At 41.0% G+C, this 21,464-nt stretch overlaps 1 long non-coding RNA gene across 1 annotated transcript; it reads right to left on the reverse strand.

Annotated features, from left to right (window-relative positions):
• Positions 1–16,706: 16,706 nt before the first annotated feature.
• LOC145431916 (uncharacterized) lies at positions 16,707–17,676 on the reverse strand. The gene is made up of 2 exons (XR_013912237.1): positions 17,537–17,676; positions 16,707–16,955 (listed from the first exon to the last, which is right to left on the reverse strand). It is a non-coding gene; the product is annotated as an uncharacterized LOC145431916 (long non-coding RNA).
• Between the last annotated feature and the right edge of the window lie 3,788 nt (positions 17,677–21,464).

The raw sequence follows: 21,464 nt of genomic DNA on the forward strand, positions 1-21,464 counted from the left end.
GTCACCCAAGGACACTTTACAATAGGATAAAACAATTAGTAAAACAATGGCAGAATAAGAACAATAAAATAAAGCACAAGATAAAATGAACAAACAGTGGATTCACAGTGAATATGCAGATTTGAACAGATGAGTTTTGAGTTGGGATTTAAACTGGGGGAGAGAACCAATATTTCTTATTTCAGGGGACAGAGAGTTCCACAGCCTGGGAGCAGAGCAGCTGTAAGCTCTGCTTCCCACGGTGGTGAGGCGGAAGGAAGGTACAGTAAGCTGGACAGAAGAAGAAGAACGAAGTGAACGGGCAGAACAAGTGGTGATTAACAGGTCAGAAAGGTAAGAAGGAGCGAGGTTATGAAGGGCCTTGAAGGTGAGCAGAAGAAGTTTGAAAATTATCCGGAATTTCACAGGGAGCCAGTGAAGTTCCTGAAGAACAGGGGTGATGTGCTGGTAGGAGGGGGTTCTGGTGATAATGCGAGCAGCAGAGTTCTGAACCAGTTGAAGCTTATGGAGGGATTTTTGGGGGAGACCATGCAGAAGAGAATTGCAGTAGTCAATACGGGAGGTAACAAGACTGTGGACAAGAATGGACGTAGACTGGGTGGAAAGAGAAGGAAGCAATCTGTTAATGTTACGTAGATGGAAGTAGGCAGAACGGGTGAGGTTATTGATGTGTGATTTATAAGAAAGTGAACTGTCTAGGATGACACCAAGGCTCTTAACCTGAGGAGAAGGGAAAACTGTGGAGTTATCGATGGTGAGTGAGAAATGGTTTGCCTTCAAAAGGTTGGATTTGGTGCCAATAAGGAGGATCTCAGTTTTATCCTCATTGAGCTTTAGAAAATTAGAGGTAAACCAGGATTTTAACTCGGATAGACATTCTGTAAGGGAAGAAGGTGGGAGGGAGGAATCAGGTTTGCAAGAGAGATATAACTGGGTGTCATCAGCAAAACAGTGAAACTGAAGATCAAATTTGCGGAAGATGGTACCTAGAGGGAGGATGTATATTATAAAGAGAAGAGGGCCTAAAACTGAGCCTTGGGGTACACCAGAGGTGACGGGGAATAGACGAGAGCGGAATGATCTTAGTTGAATAAACTGGGAGCGGTCGAGGAGATATGATTGAAACCAGGCGAGGGGTGTGTCAGAGATGCCGAGAGAGGAAAGTCTGCTTAGAAGGACAGAGTGAGAAATGGTGTCAAAGGCTGAGCTCAGATCTAAAAGGACGAGAATGGTGAGAAGACCAGAGTCAGCTCCGATTAAGAGATCGTTAGTGACTTTAAGTGGAGCAGTTTCGGTACTGTGACATGAGCGAAAACCAGATTGAAATCTCTCATAGATGTTATTATTAACCAGGTGTAAATGAAGTTGAGCTGCAACCACTTTTTCGAGTATCTTAGAAATGAAGGGTAGATTGGAAATCGGACGGAGGTTGTTAAATAGATAACATAAATAACATAAATACACAGTAGCGGATGACAGAGACAGACAGCCGGAGAATGATGACACAGTCGGTCAGTTCGGATATCTCAGTGCAAATTACTTTTGTTGGGTAATTTAGGTTGAGTATGGTGATACCTTTGGGGAAGAAGCTATCTCTGAACCGCTGTCTCTTTCAAGAGAGATCTGGGCTTCCCATAAGGTTTAGAAGTGTGTTTTTTAGCAATTTTCTTTACCGTTCTTCTGGAAACAATGTGTGATAATCACCCCTCTCCAAACTTCACATTTACCACATTGTAGTCAGACAAGTACTGTTTTCCTGGCAACCACCAAACCATATTCCTCCTAACGACTGCCAGATGGAGGCGGTTTGTGGTTCGATCCCTGGCTGCGGCAATCTTGCCTCGGGCAAGACACTAACCCGAAGCTGCTCTCCAATGCATCTATCCGAGTGTGAATGTTAGATAGAAAGCACTTAAGTTTGGAAAAAAAAAATTGTATGTATCGGTGTAAATGGGTGAATGAGGTATGTATAAAGCACTTTGGATGGTCAGGTAGGGTAGAAAATCACTAAATGAGAACCATTCACCATTTACATGAGCCCAACCTCTTGTGGGCCTACTAAGCACCAGAAGTGCAATGTGTGTCTGGTGACGGTCAAGAGAGCGGGCCCCTGCAGTCCAATCCCTGCTTACTGTGGGCCTTGGTCAGACTGGGTGTTCTCCCACCGCCTCACTGCCTGTACCTTCAGGTTTTTCCCAGTAGATCAAAGGCTTGCTTCACACTCCCTTCAGGTTGAGCAACAGCTACTCATTGTCATTGCATGAGTAATGATGCTGGTAAGTGTAGCAGTAGTAGTTGGTAAGTGACAGTTCAGAGTACTCAGCTTTCATAGAGTCAGTGGCTGCAGAGAGTGCCCCAACTGACAGTTTCATTGAGCCACTGCAAGACTTTAACACTCACAGTTAAACAATTTCTTGGTGGCAGGTACCCTGGGGTGCATAGGGTGTTCACCCTGACTTCCTTAACCCTTTAGAGCCGGTCGGAGCGGGCATGCTCTGTTTTGCGTAACTATTTTTAAATCCCGGTAGCACTGCAACCACGTAAGCTTGCGCAATAATTTTTTTTTGCATATGAAACCGGAGGAGTTGTACTTACATCTTATGACATCAGCTTGTCCTCGGTCACGGTTGCCTTCCACATAAAGCTTTGCAAAAACTGCATAAAAGCGCTTGCAGCAACAAAAACATAATATTCCAGAAACACGCTTTGCCGATCCGATCAGCTGTTCATAACACTTCCTACGTTGGAATAGACGTCAGCGCGAACTTTTGCATGTCCGCTATTACCTGCCCGAAACCGGAATGTAGTCTTTTTTACCATCAGTGCCTCAGGGCCTATACTGGTGTTTTTAAAATTTATGTTTGACTTCATGACTTTCTGTGTCATTTCTGGGATGCTTAGGACTCATATTGCACTGCTGGAAATAGTTTATTTTGATGCATATGCTGCTTTTTTGCAAATTTGCAGTATAATATTTATTTTCATTTTTTCTGCAGTGTATAAAAATTGGTGTATTTCAAAAATCAAACTATGAAGACACTCAAAATAAATTTCCCGTGGTAAGAAACTATTTTGTGCAACTTTTTTGTATTTACAGTTTTGAGGGATAAGCCTCTTAAATTTCTCTAACTAGAAATATATGTTCAAAAAGCAAAAACGATTTTAAATTTTTTTGTAGTTTATTGCACTTTTTTGCAATTTATGTAATTTATGTAATTACTATGCACTTAATGAATACATATTATTAAAATCCGGGCTATAATTGTTGTATTGATGTATAGCAACTTGAAATGCTCCCAAAAATGGCTCCATACCATGTAAAAATATAATATAAGCTCTGGCGGACTTGGTTCTATGGTAGGTCTTAAAGGGTTAAGGCCCTGGATTTTATGGTTTTTATGGCTGCAACATTGCATGGAGCTGTGGGGCAAAGCCGTGGATAGCCAGATTGGGTTGGCATCTTTAAGTGGGTGTACTCCAATTACAGGGTGATCACACTACTCAGCCTCCCCAGGAAGTTCTATGCTAGGGTACAGAAGGAGAGAATCCGTGTGTTAGTTGGACGTTAGATTCAGGAGAATCAATGTGGTTATCACCCTGGTCAGGAGGATATTTGATTGTGCATATTTGACTGTGGAACCTGTTCCAGCAGACTGCATGTTTTTTGATTACTTGTATATTCCAATGTGGCAGTTCAGGAGAATGGGGTATCTGGCTCATAGTTTCGAGCCATTCAGTCCCTGTACAACTACAATGAGAGTTTGGCCCACATATCCAGGGCTGCTCTCTGTCACACATTCTGTTCAGGTGAATTTCTAGGTGGAGCCAAGTCATGGCAGGAAGGTTTCCAGTTTGACTGTTTCAAGTATCAGTATCAGTATCAAGTATCAAGATCCTATCTCTGCTTTTTGTGGATGATGTACTCTGTTGGATTCATCTGTTGGTAGCCTCCAGCTCGCACTGGAGTGGTTTACAGCCAGTTTAGGATTCTCAGGGTGTACTTTCCGCCCCGTTCCAGTTTTTGGACAAAGAACTGTAGGACAAGTTCAGTAGTAGTAGTACTTCAGAGTAGGGCTGCTCAATTAATCGAATTTTAATCACGATTACGATCTGGGCTTTCAACAATCATTAAAAATGACTGAGCCGATTATTAGCCCCTCCCTCGTGCTTTACTCTCGCGCTGCTCCGTGTGGCAAATCGAGCGCACCTCTCTGCATTTCGAACACGCATCACAACAATTAAGAGGACCCAAGGGAAGCACGGAAAGCTAAGCAGAAGTTATTTAGAGAGGAGAGTGACTGCCGTTGGTTGAAAAGAGAGGTAAAAACAAAACTTCAGTGGTGAGGAAACATTATAGGTTCCCGGAGTCAGATGTGGATCAAGTAGACATAGTGTGTAAACTTTGCTACAGCAACACTGCAAAGTTCACTAAACATAGATGTTTAGGAGTGCCTACTGGGGTCAGCGGGGGAGCTGGCCCCAGGGAGGGGTCACTTGCCCCTCCCTTCCTTCCCTCCCCATCTCCAGCTGCCTCCCTCTTCCCGCTCCACCACAACCACCCACACATGCAGGACCTTGGAGTAGGGGTATGTCACCAGAGTGCAGAGGAGGCTACCCCCCCCCCCCCCCTCTGTCCCCTTCTGGCTGCCTCTGCCTCAAATCTATCCCATAACTTAGACATTCACATTACTCACACTCTCATTACACATACATATAGGATCTTGGGTTGTGGGCACGATACACGGAATCCAAAGTACCATCAGGGTGTACACCCCACCCCTGGCGTCGTTGCCCACCTCTCAATTTTAAATACACGTAGACATTGAGGGCTAGCAGGAGGGACCATGCGCTTACCTGCTGCTCTCTGGCAGGTAGCTCCATGCCCTCCTGGGTTTTAAATGCACCTTAGAACACACATGCATCAACACTACAATGAGCGGGTGGAGGGAGGTTTGGAGTCTTCTCTCACCCCCATTCTCTGCGGCCTGCTGGAGCGGGGGGGCTAGGAGGAGGAGTTGGCCGTCCGACTGCGGTCTGGAGTGTGGGGCCTTCCTGCTGCTGCGGAGTCGGGGAGGTCTGCCTCCCCCCACCGCAGGGAAAAGGGTAACACCACCTGGGTCTGGGTGCAGTTCCCCCCTCCAGGGGCAAGGGTACCTAGACCCGGTTTGTACCTAGACCCGGAGTGTGATCACACTCCCCAAGCGTGTGATCACACTCACACGCTTGGGGAGTGTGATCGTGTGTACAGCGTCTCTTCATGTCTGTCTCCACGTTGGTTGAGTGTGGAGTAAGTGCATATGAGAGCATGAGGGTGGGAATGGATGTTTGTATCTGTGTGTGCCTGTATGTCTGTGTCTATATGTCAGGTTGGGTGTCAGGCGCCACCTCTCTGGGGACATCTTAGGCCCTCCAAGGTTTGGAGGCCTATCTCCCCCTACCACCACTTCCCCTGCCAGTGGCGGACTCCCTCAGACATTGGTGCGTTGGTGGTTCTTTGTGTCCGGGGATGGGCGTCCAGGTACACACCGGCTCACTCCTTGGCGGCCGCTTATCGGGGCCTGGAGCCTGGGGCTCGCTCGGGCCACTTCGGAGGTGGGGTGCCCCCGGCCTCTCGGCCTGGGGCTCGGTCACTCAGGCACGGCTGGCTGCTGGCGGAGCTCACGGGCGCGTCACTGCAACTCCCCCTGGCTTCTGCTCCGCGGCTGCTGAGTGAGCCCTCATCTGGGACTCTCCTCAGCTCTTTCTGGGACAGTGGCGCGGCTGCCCCTCTGTTGGTCTTCCTTGGTCTCTTGTGTTCTGGGGGCCTCTGGATGTCTGGCGTTTTGATCTCCTCCATACCTGCTTCATGCCCTGGAGGACGGGGCTGTGGCCCCCCCACACCCTCTAGCAGATCATTACATGAATGAACCTTTTAAAAAAACAAGCGCGTCCATGCTCACAGGTGTACACACGGGTGATCGCACCCACAAACTACACCCTTTTTGGCTCCTACCTCAAAGCACACTGTGTTCTGTTGATGTTATGTGCTGCACAATAATGTTTAATATTTAGTATTTACTGTCATATTCCCATATATCATTGTGATGTTGTTTATTCTAGTACTCTTGTTCTCTTCTGCTTGTTTTCTTTTTTCTTTCTCAGCAGGTGATCCAGGTGATCGATATATGCATTTTTTTTCTCTGCCCGTTCTGTTGGTTTATGTTTTTTGCCCTTCTCCCCCGTCCCTCTTCTCAGCTGTTTCTCTTTCCCTCTTTCTTTCTCCCCTTCTTTCCCCCAGTCAAGTCTGTCCCGTATTCAGTAAGTGAAAATAAAATAAACAATAAAAGGTGAATCAAATGGACCATTACGGCAAGGCTGGGATGGTCAATTTGGTAAAGTAAATCCGTTGGGCATCTTTGTTTGCCTTTAGACAACAATTCTGATGGCAAAAGAGCCAAACGGGACAGGCAAAAAAAAAAAAAAAAAAAATGACTGAGCCGATTATTAGCCCCTCCCTCGTGCTTTACTCTCGCGCTGCTCCGTGTGGCAAATTGAGCGCACCTCTCTGCATTTCGAACATGCATCACAACAATTAAGAGGACCCAAGGGAAGCTCGGAAAGCTAAGCAGAAGTTATTTGGAGAGGAGAGTGACTGCCGTTGGTTGAAAAGAGAGGTAAAAACAAAACTTCAGTGGTGAGGAAACATTATGGGTTCCCGGAGTCAGATGTGGATCAAGTAGACATAGTGTGTAAACTTTGCTACAGCAACACTGCAAAGTTCACTAAACATAGATGTTTACATTTTTCATTTATTTTTTATATTGCAAACATTTGCACTGTTATCAGTATTTGCACACTATTTTATATTGTTTTTTAAAGTCATTATTCAACACATTGTTATTGTTAACCCTTTAAATCCTTGTAGAACCGGAACCGCGGAAGCTAGCGCAATAATTTGTTTTGCATATGAAACCGGAGGAGTTGTACTTACATCTTATGCCATCAGCTTGTCCTCGGTCACGCTTTCCTTCCACATAAAGCTTTGCAAAAATTGCATAAAAAGCGCTTGCAGGAACAAAAACATAATATTCCAGAAACACGCTTTGCCGATCCGATCAGCTGTTCGTAACACTTCCCACATTGATAAAGACGTCAACGCGAACTATCGCATGTTCGCCATTTCCTGTCCGAAACCGGAAGTGACGTCATTTTCGCGGAAAATGTAGTTTTTTACTTGTAGGCCTTAAAAGCCTATACTGGTGTTTTTATAAGTCATGTTTGACTTTTCTGAATAGTTGCTGGGATGCTCAGAACTCGAATTGCACTGCTGGAAATAGTTTATTTTGATGCACCTGCTGTTTTCTTTGCAAATTTGCATCATAGGATTGTTTTTTGTTTTTCCTGCAGTATATAAAAATTGCGGTATCTCCAAAATAAAACTATAAAGACACTCAAAATAAATTTCCTGTGGTGGGGAACTATTTTTGCAACTTTTTTGTATTTACAGTTTTGAGGGATAAACCTCTTAAATTTCCCCAAGTAGAAATATATGTAAAAAAACAAAACAAAAAAGATTTTCAATTTTTTTGTAGTTTATTGCACTTTTTTGCAATTAATGTAATTACTATGGACTTAATGCATACATATTATTAAAATATGGGCTATAACAGTTGTATTGATGTATAGCAACTTGAAATGCTCCCAAAAATTGCACTACAGCATGTAAAAAGAAAAATATAAGCTCTGGTGGACTTGGTTCTATGGTAGGTCTTAAAGGGTTAAATAAATATCGTCAAATAATCGAGATCTCAATTTCAGTGAAAATAATCGTGATTATCATTTTTGCCATAATCGAGCAGCCCTACTTCAGAGCTACTACTCGTACACACTGAAAGAAGCCAGGCATTTAGGACCACACTGAAAAACCCACCTCCTTAATACTAGATAAATACACTTATTTTTGGTGAAGATTTGTTTTTTTTCTTACTAAGATTTCTTGAAATAAGAACAATATCTAGATTGAAATAAAGCTAAAAATAAGTCTTTTACACTTATTTCACGTTTTAACCACTTGTTCTAAGCAAAATGTTGAAGAAATTGAATCTGAAAACAGGCATAAAACACTTATTCTAAGGAACAAATCAAGGCAAATAATCTAAAAACTAGTACATTAAATTATTTTAAAGATACACTGCAAAAATATTGAGGAGGGATACAGGAGGGATTCAAAATCACAACACTGGTCCAGGAGAGTGAGTCAAACGATGATTTTAATGATTTTAATGAACACACGTGTGGGAGATGAACACTGTACACAGTAGTGATGTGTGATACCACTAATTTTCTTTCTGATCCGATACCAAGTAATATTCAGGGTGGTATCGACGATACTGATCCAATACCGATACTTTGTACAACAACTTATTTTATTTATTGTATCTCAAATTATAGCGTCATAATGATTACAGGACATCAGATTTCTTGTTCTTATCACTTAATAATGCAAAGTTCATCATATAGAAATAAAAAAAAACTGAAGTTGTGCACTATTTGAACAGCTTGCCTGCCTGCAGCACTAAAGGACTCCATGAAAGACGTCTGTCTCGCCCTAGCAGCACCTGTCCCTGTCCTCCTCTTTAGTTCGCCTCAACATACGCTCGTCATATTCTGTGATATGATTTACTCTGAGGTGTTTGACATGGTTAGTGATGTTGCCACAACCATACATCCCAACCCTCCCGATTTTTCCGGGAGAATACCAAATTTTAGTGACCCTCCCGAAAATCTCCCGGAGCCACCATTCTCCCGAATTTCTCCCGATTTTCCCCCCGGACAACAAAATTGAAAAACCATATCGCAGAATTCAGCGTGGCCCAGCCAATTCCAGTCTCCAACAATGGAGGCAGCGACTTAGTTTTAATATTGCTCTTATTTCTCTTTCTGGGTCGCAAAAAAACTTTTAACATATTTTCAGGTGAGAATGTAGCTGTGTAAACTTCAAATATCTGAGCCAACCGACACGTCGTCCACACATGACTCCAATTACACTCAGCCGTAGTTGTGAGTGCGCACGCCAGCGGCTGCGAGACATTTAGACAGCCATATTTCGCACAGTTTCTTATGAAAGGCGGAAGAGATGGTAAATGGTAAATGGCCTGTATTTATATAGCGCTTTACTAGTCCCTAAGGGCCCCAAAGCGCTTTACATATCCAGTCATCCACCCATTCACACACAGGTGATGGCAGCTACATTGTAGCCACAGCCACCCTGGGGCGCACTGACAGAGGCGAGGCTGCCGGACACTGGCGCCACCGGGCCCTCTGACCACCACCAGTAGGCAACGGGTGAAGTGTCTTGCCCAAGGACACAACGACTGAGACTGACCAAGCCAGGGCTCGAACCGGCAACCTTCCGATTACAAGGCGAACTCCCAACTCTTGAGCATTAGCAGCAGTTCTGCAACAAACTGTTCTTTTGCAGGCACAAAATGCAGTCACAAGCAAAATACGATTAAACTTTCACCTATAAATGAGTCCATCTACTGTGTGGGTGTGTGTGTATATGTGTCGACCTGAAATGCACTCAGTTTCACCTCTCACCTCACCAGCTAAACCTTGTAACCTTTCCACCAGACAGAAGGCCAGCATGTACACAACTGAAACTATATGTGTAATATATTGAATAAATGTTTTAATCAAATGCCACTACTCAAAGCTTAATATTAAGATTATAAATGAATAAAACATGATAAAGAATAACATGATATAAGTGTTTTATAAGCGTGTAAGCAACCTTTCCACAGCTCTAGGCCACTTTACTCAATAGATCGGCCGGATATCGTGCCGGACGAAGCTTCTGACCATCAATTAACTGACTGAGCTTCAACTCTTTAATAAGCACCAAAATGCAATGTGTATAAAATGATTACAGTTGCTCCTGCAATGACAGATTATTAAATGATTATGATACCGCCTATAATACAGACTTTAATGTAATGTTAACAGCTTCAATAAATGCTTTAATGCACGTTACGTGGTTACGTGGTTCTAATGCAATGATAATACTGATAATAAAATAGCAGTAAAATAACTTCTTTAATCCTACATAAGAATTAAAAAAATAATTCAAGTGTAAATTGCAACTTCAAAACTATCAGGCCCAAACCTTCCAACACAGACCTAAGTTATATCTTGCTCAAACAACTCTACGTTTGAATAAAAATTTCTCCAGCCTGCCATGACTGTTTTGTATGAGCCTGTGGTGTCTTGCTCATGGATTTTGTCCTTTAACACTTCAGTCTGAATGGCAGACAGAAGCCTTGCCACACATTCAGGATAGGTGAGATGCAGGGTGTAGTAGTATGCCATAAGATACAGCAAACCTTCTCCGAGGTCATCTGTGGCAAATGTGGTGATGGGAGTGGTTCCATCTGCAATAAGACAGCGGGACCCTTCAAAGAGCAGAACAGGGCTGACGCTGGATCTTCTGTTGGCAAAAGAAAAACAAAGACAAAATTGTACAATGTACGGAGAAACTCCAACGCTATCAGGGTAGTTCAAATAACCACAAGTATGTATTAGACTTGGACTTCACTTTATTGCACCCTTTGGGGTGCACCCTTGGGGGTGATACATGAATGATGACAACCATAGATCAGATGCGCTACAGTCCATATTAATGTTATTTTTCTTTAGATAGACAAATACTGTATAGAAAATCCCAAATATTCATGCCATTGAAAAATGTAATAAATTCTGCCTCATCACCATTAGGATTATGTCTTTACACACTTTAGGAAATGACAAAAATACTGCACCTGTGATAGTTAAATATATAATTATTTCCAATTTCTGTTTTTAATTTCTTTATGATTTTCTTTATTATTTTTATTGAAATGTTTTGATCTATCAGTGTTTGTGCCATTTCAGACTTCTGCACATGTTCCCAAATATAAACTACATTGTTGGAGGACTTGGCATGGATAAAAACACCATATGCCAAATAAACTGTTAAAGTGAAGGCTTTAGGGGCATTATTTGATAACAAATATGAAGAAACCCAGACCTGAAGGACAAGAATCAGTGCTTCACTGGCATGTCCCATCTTCTTGGGTGGTGCAGCTTGTGATGGGAAGAGAGTTGGTAGTGCCCTGAACAGGGCTATGTTTAAACAGAACAGGAAAGAAAGGACTAAATCAACTTTCAGTTCAATATTCAATATTATTGCCATAATTGTAATCTTTCACTTACAACTGTTGTCACCAGAACTGCTCCTTGGTGGCAAAAGCATGTTTGATCCACCACTTGAATCTGCATCATAATCTTCTCCCTGGTCACATGGTGAGATATCCATGAGACGCCTTTTCTTTAGTTTCATCATAAATAAGAAAACAAAAATAGTTATATTACAGGAGTCCTAAACAAAATGTGTCGTGCTAGGTGTTTTTAAATCAAAAGCAGCAAAACTTGCCTCTTTGTGAATATGAGCCCACAACTGTTTCCTCCTCATAAAATTTTCAGGCCCTGGAAGCAGGTCCCTTAAATCGCCCCTACTGAGGGTGTGGAGCAAGACCTCGTCTATGTTGGCAGCTGTAAATAAAAGTCAGTAACTTTCAAAAATGTAAAAGTTGTACATCTCTTTAAATGTATACATTTGACTGTTCAAAAAAGGAAACAATTCCAAATTGCCATTTTGTCAAATACCTTTAAATGTAATTTAAATATTTTATTGATTTGACAACATAAAACTGATTCTATGTAGGTCACTGTCAGTGTGTGCAACACAAAATTCATTTAGACATTAATTTGCATAAATATGCGTATGCTTGGCCCACCATTTAGAACTGAAAGGCTGCAATCATCCAAACCCTCCGTGATTTACTGGTGTAGCTTTTGTCAGAACTTTTCCCTGAGGAAAGAAAAACATATGTTTGGGTCAAAAAGAAAAACTGAGTCAAGACACCACCTGCCATGGATCCAAAGTCTATGCAATCAGACACCTGGATAAGGTGCAAAAGACAGACTAAGTAGAGCCTGTGTTAATTCCATGGTTAAGTCTTATAAAATTGCTCACTTAAATTTTATGACGAGGCTATTCCAAACTAGTTTTCAAACTAAAACTAATAGTGCCCAACTGCTTGTCAAATCATTCAACAAATGATCAAAGCTCAGATTAGGCCACTTCATCCATAAGAAAAAATGTTACCTCACTTCAGCAAGGTTAAAGTGACCTGATTTATATGAATAGTTTACAACATAAATAATTGGATTATAATTATAATTTTCTTCCTCACTGGCAGAACTCAGGTGGTGAGGGTGGGCAGGTGCGTCTCTAACAGCATCACCATCAACACAGGAGCACCACAGGGATCTGTCCTCTCGCTAGGGCTGAACGATTATGGAAAATAATCTAATTGCGATTTTTTGCCCCAAGATTGCGATGCGATATGCGATTATTTTTTAAGGTCTTTGTCTTCTGTATTATTAAACAAAGACAAGCAATACATCATATAGTATGGCCAATACTATATTACATTAATTTTAAACTGTTCTTTCCTGGAAGACAGACCTCTGTTATGATGACATGAGGTGATGCATGAATTGATGACTGACATTTTTATTTAACTTCTTCAATCACAACAGTATATTTGAACATACACAATAGTTTATTTTTAGCTTACAAACATCTGAGCATAAAGTGCTGACAAGGAACCCTGGTGTAAACATTAAAATGAAAGTCAGTACAATGTGCAGATTGCAGAAATATACATAAAAAAAATCAGTGGCTTTACCACACTCAGTTTTTCGACATCTGTGAACTACTAGACAGTCATTCAATTAAAAAATAATATTAAATAAATAAAACTAATAAATAAAAAATACACACATCTTACTGATCTCTGCAGTCAGTAACATTACACATAAAGTGCAAACATAATAGCAATTGTATAAACACACACACAAACACGCCTTTAAAATTTAAAGGCGTGAAATTGGACGGTCTAGTTCTGATTAGCGTCGCCGCTGTCTCGGTGGAGTTTAATAAACTCGGCCGTCTGCTTCTTGCTGTCTAAAATATAACCAGACACTGGCGTAAACTCTCGACCATCTCATACTTCTGTTTAATAAGTTTTCTGTTTGACGTTTAGTCAGCTGTGTGAAAACCAAGGAGGAACCCACCCGGGGGATTAATAAAGTTTTATTTTATCTAATCTAATAACTTTAATCTCAGCCAAACCGATTTACTCACGAACAAACAAAACACTGAAAAAAGCCCAACAATAACATTTTTAGGTTGTCTAAGTGACATATATATTACGTTTAACCCAAGCAGCGAAAGTCCGCGGTGATCTGAAAATGATGTGCCGGGAGTTGTGCCGTTCTCGGCCGCATCAGTAACCCTCGAGCTCCCGGCTAGCTATCGAGCTGGTGGGTAGCAGACGCCTCTGAAAACGTCGAAGCACTTTTGCAAATATGGGATATCTTGATAAACCGAGCAGATATTTGATGTTTACACAACTACTTTCTCGCCTGAAAATATGTTAAAAGTCTATTTTGTGACCCAGAAAGATTAGTATGAGTAATTTTAAAACTTAGTAGCGGCCGCCATTGTTGGAAACTGGAGTTTGGCTGGGCCGCGCTATGAATTCTGGGATATGGTAGGCCACGAAGGACACACCCGACCCATCCTTCAAATTCGGGGAAAAGGAGGACGCATTTGTCGGCTACATTCGGAGGAGTCTACGAATTTGGACAGCCTTCGGCGCGTCGCTGTGACGTAATCGGTCTACAAATGCGGCCTCAGGAGGATGCAGCCCATGAATTTGGACATGTCCAGAGTATAATCGCAGCCTTTGAGGTTAGAAAATTGCACTTGATCATGTCGCGATATTATCGCAAATGCGATATATCGTTCAGCCCTACCTCTCGCCACTGCTCTACTCCCTCTACACTTCAGACTGTGTGGCCACCCATGGCTCCAACACCATTGTGAAGTTTGCTGACGACACAGTGGTGTTGGGTGCCATCTCCAACAACGATGAGACGGCCTACATGGATGAAGTGAAGAATCTGGCATCGTGGTGCCAGGACAACCACCTCCAGCTGAACGTCAGCAAGACAAAGGAGCTAGTGGTGGACTTCAGAAGGGGTCAGCACAGAGACTACAAGCCCATTATCATCAATGGAGCTCCAGTGGAGAGGGTGCAGTCCTTCAAGTATCTTGGTGTCCACATCTCCTCAGACCTGACATGGGCTGCCCACATTCAGGTCCAGACCAAAAAGGCTAGGCAGCGCCTGTATCACCTACGACAACTGAGAAAGTTCAGGGTCTCTCCAAAGATCCTCAGGATTTTCTATACAGGCGCTGTGGAGAGCATCCTCACACAGAACATGACATCGCGGTTTGGGAACAGCTGTGTGAAGGACCAAAAAGCTCTCCAGAGAGTGATCCGTACAGCAGAACGCTGCTGCAGGATTGCTCTCCCCCCGCTTCAGGACACCTACACCAGGAGATGCTGGACTAGAGCAGCGCAGATACTGAAGGACCCGTCCCATCCTGGCAACAAACTGTTCCAACTTCTGCAATCTGGTAGAAGGTTCAGCATCTTCCGGGCAAGGACAGAGAGACTCAAGAGGAGCTTCTATCCCCAAGCCATCCGTGCCCTAAACACACACACCCGCCCTCTCACATCATCTGTAATTGACTGAGACAGGACTCTTCCAGACACTAAACCAAGGCACAATGTACATTTCAATTCCTTTAATTTTAAATGTGTTTATACTGTCTATCCTGTAAAATAGTCAGATGTCTATTCATATTAATGTACAGAATTCACCTGCTTGCTGCTACTACTGCACATTCACCCAATGTATATACTATATATATATATATATATATATATATATATATATAATGTTCTTCCTCTACACCCCCCCCCCCCCCCCCAATTTTTTTGCACATGTCGAGGAGCGTGTCAGGCTACATTTCACTGTGTGTTATACTTGTATAACTATGCATGTGACAAATAAAGAACCTTGAACCTTGAACCTACCTAGACGGTGTCTTGGCAAGTTTTCAGGATTTGTCACACAAATTTGACCTCCCTCGTTCAGCTTATTTAGATACTTCCAAGTTCGTCACTTCCTTCAGCATCATAACCCTGACTTTGCAAATATAACTCCATTTACTGCTGTAGAGGATCTGTTGAAACTAACATTTAAGTCTAAAGGTCTAATCTGAAGAATTAGTAATTGTATAGCCTCCTTTCAGAATATAACAATGGCAAAGATCAAAGCAGACTGGGAGAATGAGCTGGGGGTGGTTTTGGAGGAGGAGACCTGGGAGAGCGCTCTTTTAAGAGTAAACAACAGCACTTTCTGTGCCAAATTAAACATCATACAGTTCAAGATTCTACACCGCATTCAATACTCCAAGGCAAGACTGGCCAAAATATTTCCAAACATAGATGCAAGCTGCGAGACATGTAGAAATCCCTCTGCAGATTTAACACATATGTTTTGGTCATGTCCAACTTTAAAAGCCTACTGCTCAACAATTTTCAAAACATTGTCCGAAGCATTGAATGTTGAGCTTCAACCCAATGCAGTTATGAGCATATTTGGTGTCACAGAGAGAAGACATAGAACACTAAGTAACAGTCATAAAAACATAGTCGCTTTCACTACACTGCTTGCAGCAGAAGGATATTGTTGCATTGGAAATCAAAAAAGCCACCCAAAGCGGCTCTGTGGTTCAGTGACCTGATACAATTTATACAGTTGGAAAAGATAAAGTACGCTCTCAAGGGGTCGAAGGAGAGATTCTTTGCTGTTTGGGATACATTTAGAGAAAATTAAAACCATACCCACCTGAAAGATGCTTTTTTATTTTTTCTGTGTGATTGGGATTCATTTTGTGTAAACTATTCCCCTTTAAGTGCACATCTTCAAATATGGTGAACTTCCTTGTACCTCATTTAAATTCACTTTATTCATTTATTTATTTTAATTTCTTTCCCCTTCTGGATCGGTGTCCAATATGTTCTTGGGGTGGGGTAAATATATAAAAAGGAGCATTGTGGCCTTGCTATATCTATGTCTTTGTACACAGCAAATCCAGCATGTCCAAATTAACACTGTCGGATTTGATTTCAACACTATTAAAGTGTCTATATGCCCATATGGAAAAGATATATATAAATCTTATAAAGTTTTTATCTGTCTTGTATGAAACTTGTATGAAAAGCATACAAGAGTGAAAACACATATAAGATTCCTTGAAAAATTATATAATGAAACTTGTATGTTTTGTATACTTACTAAAAAAAATATAGGAAAGTAATGAGAAAGTGGCCACTTTCATGAGTAAATCATGTAAGCCTTATATGATTTATATATGATTTACTCATGAAAGTAGCCACTTTCATGAGTAAATCATATATGTTTTTACTATTTCTTTTCCATATGGGTGGGTCCACACCAGAGAGTGTTAATTTAACTCTTTTTGAGAGTTGGTACGTTAACTCTGATTTAGTGTTAAACACCAAATCTGTCTGGAGTTGATAATTTAACACTTGGTGTTAAGAGTTTATATATTAACTCTCAAAGAGTATTTTAGTTTAACTACGTAAGAGTTATCTTCTAATTCATTCTAAAAAGCGGGAATTTTACTGTTCTGAACTTCTAGAAATGTATTTTGGAAATAAACATTTACTAAAAAGATGCAATGGTTTTTGAAAAACATTTATTCTGAACTGTGCACCACAATTTCAAAACATTTTCTGAAAGATGTAACAGTGTACATGTTCTCACTTTCATTAGAATTGTGTTTATCAAAAGGTCTGACATGGTAAATGCAAATAACAGCATTCTCATCACCTATTTCTTCAATACAATATGCATGTCCTTCATTCATCCCTTTGTGGAACTTCAACGCACTTCTGCTCTCCCCCATATTCCATCTTCACAAGCATATCCTGTGCGGAGATTGAATAAAAATTAGTTGACACTAATTAATGGCACAAATAATCCAGTAAACAATTGCAGCACAGTAAAAAAAAAAGGAATCCTCTTTGAGCCATTACTTGTGTAAAGTATTTTCCCAAAAGACAAGGACACAGGCAACAGGTAATACTGAACTAAATGTAAAACCTCAACCTTTTTCATTTTTACCTAAACCGTGTGCACAAAACTCTGGAGGGATCTATGCTAACGTAGAATCCAGTCAGGACCCCTGCTACTGCTGTTTGCTCGTTTTTTTTTTAAGGGAGATCGTTTTCAGGCTTCAAGTAGCACCATTATACCAACATTTCACATTCTAGACATTGTTTTAGGTGTATTTGACCAAAAGTTTGACTGAAAATTCACATGCAAGCTTTTTTTCAAGGCTGTGGTATTTGCCCGCAAACAATACCTTTCAGCTAGCTAAAACAGAATGTTATGCTATCACTGAGCAACATGGCTAATGCCTTTCACACAGCTTTGTCTCAACTCCAAAGAGCCACAGAAGTAAAAGCTCATAATAATAATTGAAACAATCTTTGAAAAAATGACTTACCAAGCATGGCAAACAACTCAAATATGTAGAGCAAAATGTTCTGAAACGGCTTCACTTCAGCTTCGATTGGAGCCGTGCTGGGGGCGGAGTCTGTGAATTTACTCTGTTGGTGTCATAGCCCCTGTAGGAGTTCAGAGTTAAGAGGTCAAGAGTTAATGTTTCCATTGTAACACATCCAGATTTGACAGAGAAACACTCATTTTTAACACTCGATTTTAACTACTATCATTTTACACCTCAGAGTTACATTAAAAGAATGTGACTCTGCTTAGAGTAAAATTAACTCTACTTTTGCAAGAAGACTATTAACACCAAAACATTTAACACTTTTGAATTTGCTGTGTACTATGTTGTTGATGCTCAATAAAAAAAAGTTTAAAAAAAAACAACAACCTAGGAACAAACAAAAACATCAAGAAATCAAAGATTAACAATACAAAGCAGAAAACGCTGGGTCACCGACCCAGGACCGTGACACCTGCCTAATTTTGATTGTCCTTGTCTCCTGTGTATTGTCTTCAGTTTCGCTCGTTATGTCTAATTTGCCCCAGGTATATTCCCATGTGTCTCCACTTTTCCCAATCACTCTCCTGTGTAAATATTTTCTCAGTCTCCCCTTGTCTTTTGCCAGAGTGCACTGTCCTATTTCCTGGTCTTTGTTCCCTAGTGTTTCCTTGTCAGAGTTAGTCAGTTTGCATTTATTTTCCCATCTTGTACTTTTGCTCACATCAGCCCATGGGTAGGTGGTAACAAACTATGTCATCTTGACTTTATTATGAAAGACCCAAATTTGTGTCATGAAACACACATTTGACTACTGTTGTTGTGATTTGTCATACATGAGAGTGTAGGTATGTCTATAACAGACAGTGTTTAAAGGTTGTGAGATTATTATATTATTTTATGCCCCTAATTAAAGATTGTGAAATCATTATGTAGTTTTAGTTTGCATTATTCTCCTGACTTAGAAGAAGGTGATAACTATTACACTTATTAAACTGATTTGTATTACATTAGACTGCTGATTTATTGTGAATGAATGATATTGTTTTATGATGCATGATACTGCTGAGAAATACTGTTTTCAGAGAGTCATCGCCTTATTTGTCTGATTAGAAAAGAACAGAACAGACTGCACAGGAAGCCAAGGTCATAACTCAGGCTCACTGAGAGAGAGAAAGAATATGGATGTTTAGGTTTTATGACTAGGTGGAGGGGGCTGAAGCTATAAGAATGGGAGGAACGCTCAGACACTTCGAGATCAGGCGGACACCCTCCCGCGCTCATCTCCCTTCCAGATGGTTTATGCTCATAAAGTGTTGAATTGTATCGAATAAAAGATTGTTGATTGAGCATTTATACGCCGAGTATCGTTCTTCCTTCAGCCCAAAGATCAGAAGAATTGGGAGGATTCAACAAGGTATATAGCACAAACTGTATGAATGTGTGAATAAGGTCTCCTGATTTGCTATCGAGTCATGAGTAAGAGACTCAGTTGAAGCTGCAGAGACTAGTTTGGCATTAATAATCACATGTTATCATTAATGCCAAACTAATCACATTTTTTAAACATACCAATTTATATTAGCAGTCACCTTAAAGCATTTTAAATACTGACCATACTGACTGCACTGACACTGTCACACTACTTACTTCCAGAATCGGGTCAATATTATTATAAATACTGGTCTTTTATTTCATGGTCATTTCAGTAATAAGAGTGACTGCAAGACGGCAACAATTTGGAGTACATCCTCCCCTGATTTATTTTGTTTTGTTCCTTTGTACACAATAAAGCAGATTACTCATTAGATCATCCCCTGCTGTTTGTCAGACAAGTGATGGAGAGGCTCATCTCAAGCTTAATAATAACTGTAATTTTGGGCCATAACAGCTATTTGGAGTAATTTGATATTCACTCTAGTGGCACTTATCTGCAATCCATCTTATAGAAAAATAAGGCTACCCAGGAATCCAAGAACTGAAAATGCTTATTTTTTTATGAATGAAATTCTCATATCAAGTCCTGGTGTAATAAATATGTTTGTTTAAAAGGGGGAATGTCTTTTATAAATTAGCACCTGTGCCAAGAAGGCTTTGGCAGTTTGAAAACTTCTCTTGAGTTTAAACTAAGAAAAGTTTTCAACCTGGGAATTGCCAGAGCAGTATTTCTAAAGATTTATGCCACTATAAGTCTTCTGGACATACTCGTATTAGCTCCTGGAAACAGTTTGCACTTCACCATTGTGCTCACGATTGTGTCTGAAATAAAAATAAAAGTTGAAATCCCTGCTCCTCAATAGTTATAAACCATTCAACCATTTTCCTCCCCCTTACTCATGAACCATAAGAGCTGATTATAATGCAAAGGTGAAGACCACACATTTGGGGGGTTTTCCGTTCTAACCACCTATTCTGCAGAGAACTGAAAATGTTATAAAACAGATAAATAGAGCAATTCACTTTCATTTATATAACACCGAATCACAACATCAGTGGCCTCAAGGTGCTTTCTATTGAAAGGGAAAGACAATACAACAAGAGAGAGAAAACTCCAAGAAGTGAAGAACCCCCTATGAGCAAGCACTCAGAAAAACCATGGTCACTTGGGGGTGTGGGGAAGGAGACAGGAAAGGAAGCCAGACTTTAATAATAACTAATGATTAAATGCAAAGTGGCATAGAAACACACACAGAATGAAAAGAGACCAGTGAAGAAGAAACACTCACTCTATCATGAGAAGCTCCCAGCAGGATATTGCATTGTAGCTAAGGAATGGTTCAGAGTGAACTGATACAACCCATGGTATAAGTGTTATGAAAAAGTAACGTTTGAAGCCTAATCAAATGAAAATCAAATCGAAATGCCACTCCTGAATCAGAAGGCCTGTCTTCTAATTACACAAACTGAAGCCTGAAAGTTGAAGGCTCAGCCTCCCATTTTATTTTCAAACACGCTGGACAGCAATACCCCGAGACCAAAGTGCCCTATTGGGGTGATAAGGTCTTTAAGATAAGATGGGGCCTGATTATTCATGATCCTGTTATTTAAGGAGAAGGATTTTAAATTGGACATATAAAAATATTTTAAAGAGAACACAATAAAATACAAATACAAATATAAAAAACCTTCTGCCTTGTATCCAGTAAACAGTTCTCTTCTAATGTCCACCATGTGTCATTGTCACATGGTGGACATTAGGCCATCTCTGTTACCTGCTGTTTGTAAATACCCGCTTGTGCTGACCTAGCCTGTTCTGTCTTTTGCTTGTTACAAGTGCTGAGCCTCCTCAGAAACCTTGCTTACCCTGTTATGTGCTACTCATCGGCTCTCTGTAATTTTTCAAACACAAAGTAGTGCATGATTATTTGTAGTTTTCACTTTTGGTGTAGTAAACAGCATGTATATACATATACATATGCATATACATGCTGTATATGTATATGTTTCACGCCCTGTTGAACTCTCTCTTCAAAGTTCTTTTCAACTTTCCCTATACTAGCTGTAGCTCAGGTGGCAGAGCAGGTCAGCCACTAATCAGAAGGTCGGTGGTTCGATCCCAGGCTGCCTCCTGGCTGCATGCCAAATATCCTTGGGCAAGATACTAACCCCATGTTTGCCTACTGGTGGTGGTCAGAGGGCTCGGTGGCGCCAGTGTCTGGCAGCCTCGCCTCTGTCAGTGTGCCCCAGGGCAGCTGTGGCTACAATGTAGCTTGCCATCGCCAGTGTGTGAATGTGTGTGTGAATGGGTGAATGACTGAATGTAGTGTGAAGCGCTTTGGGGTCCTTAGGGACTAGAAAAGCGCTATACAAATACAGGCCATATATATATATTACACACACACACACACATATTTATATATACATATACAGGGAGTGCAGAATTATTAGGCAAGTCGTATTTTTGAGGAATAATGTTATTATTGAA

The sequence above is a fragment of the Astatotilapia calliptera genome, chromosome 11 (genome assembly GCF_964374335.1).
Source record: "Astatotilapia calliptera chromosome 11, fAstCal68.1, whole genome shotgun sequence".
NCBI classification, from domain to species: domain Eukaryota; kingdom Metazoa; phylum Chordata; class Actinopteri; order Cichliformes; family Cichlidae; genus Astatotilapia; species Astatotilapia calliptera.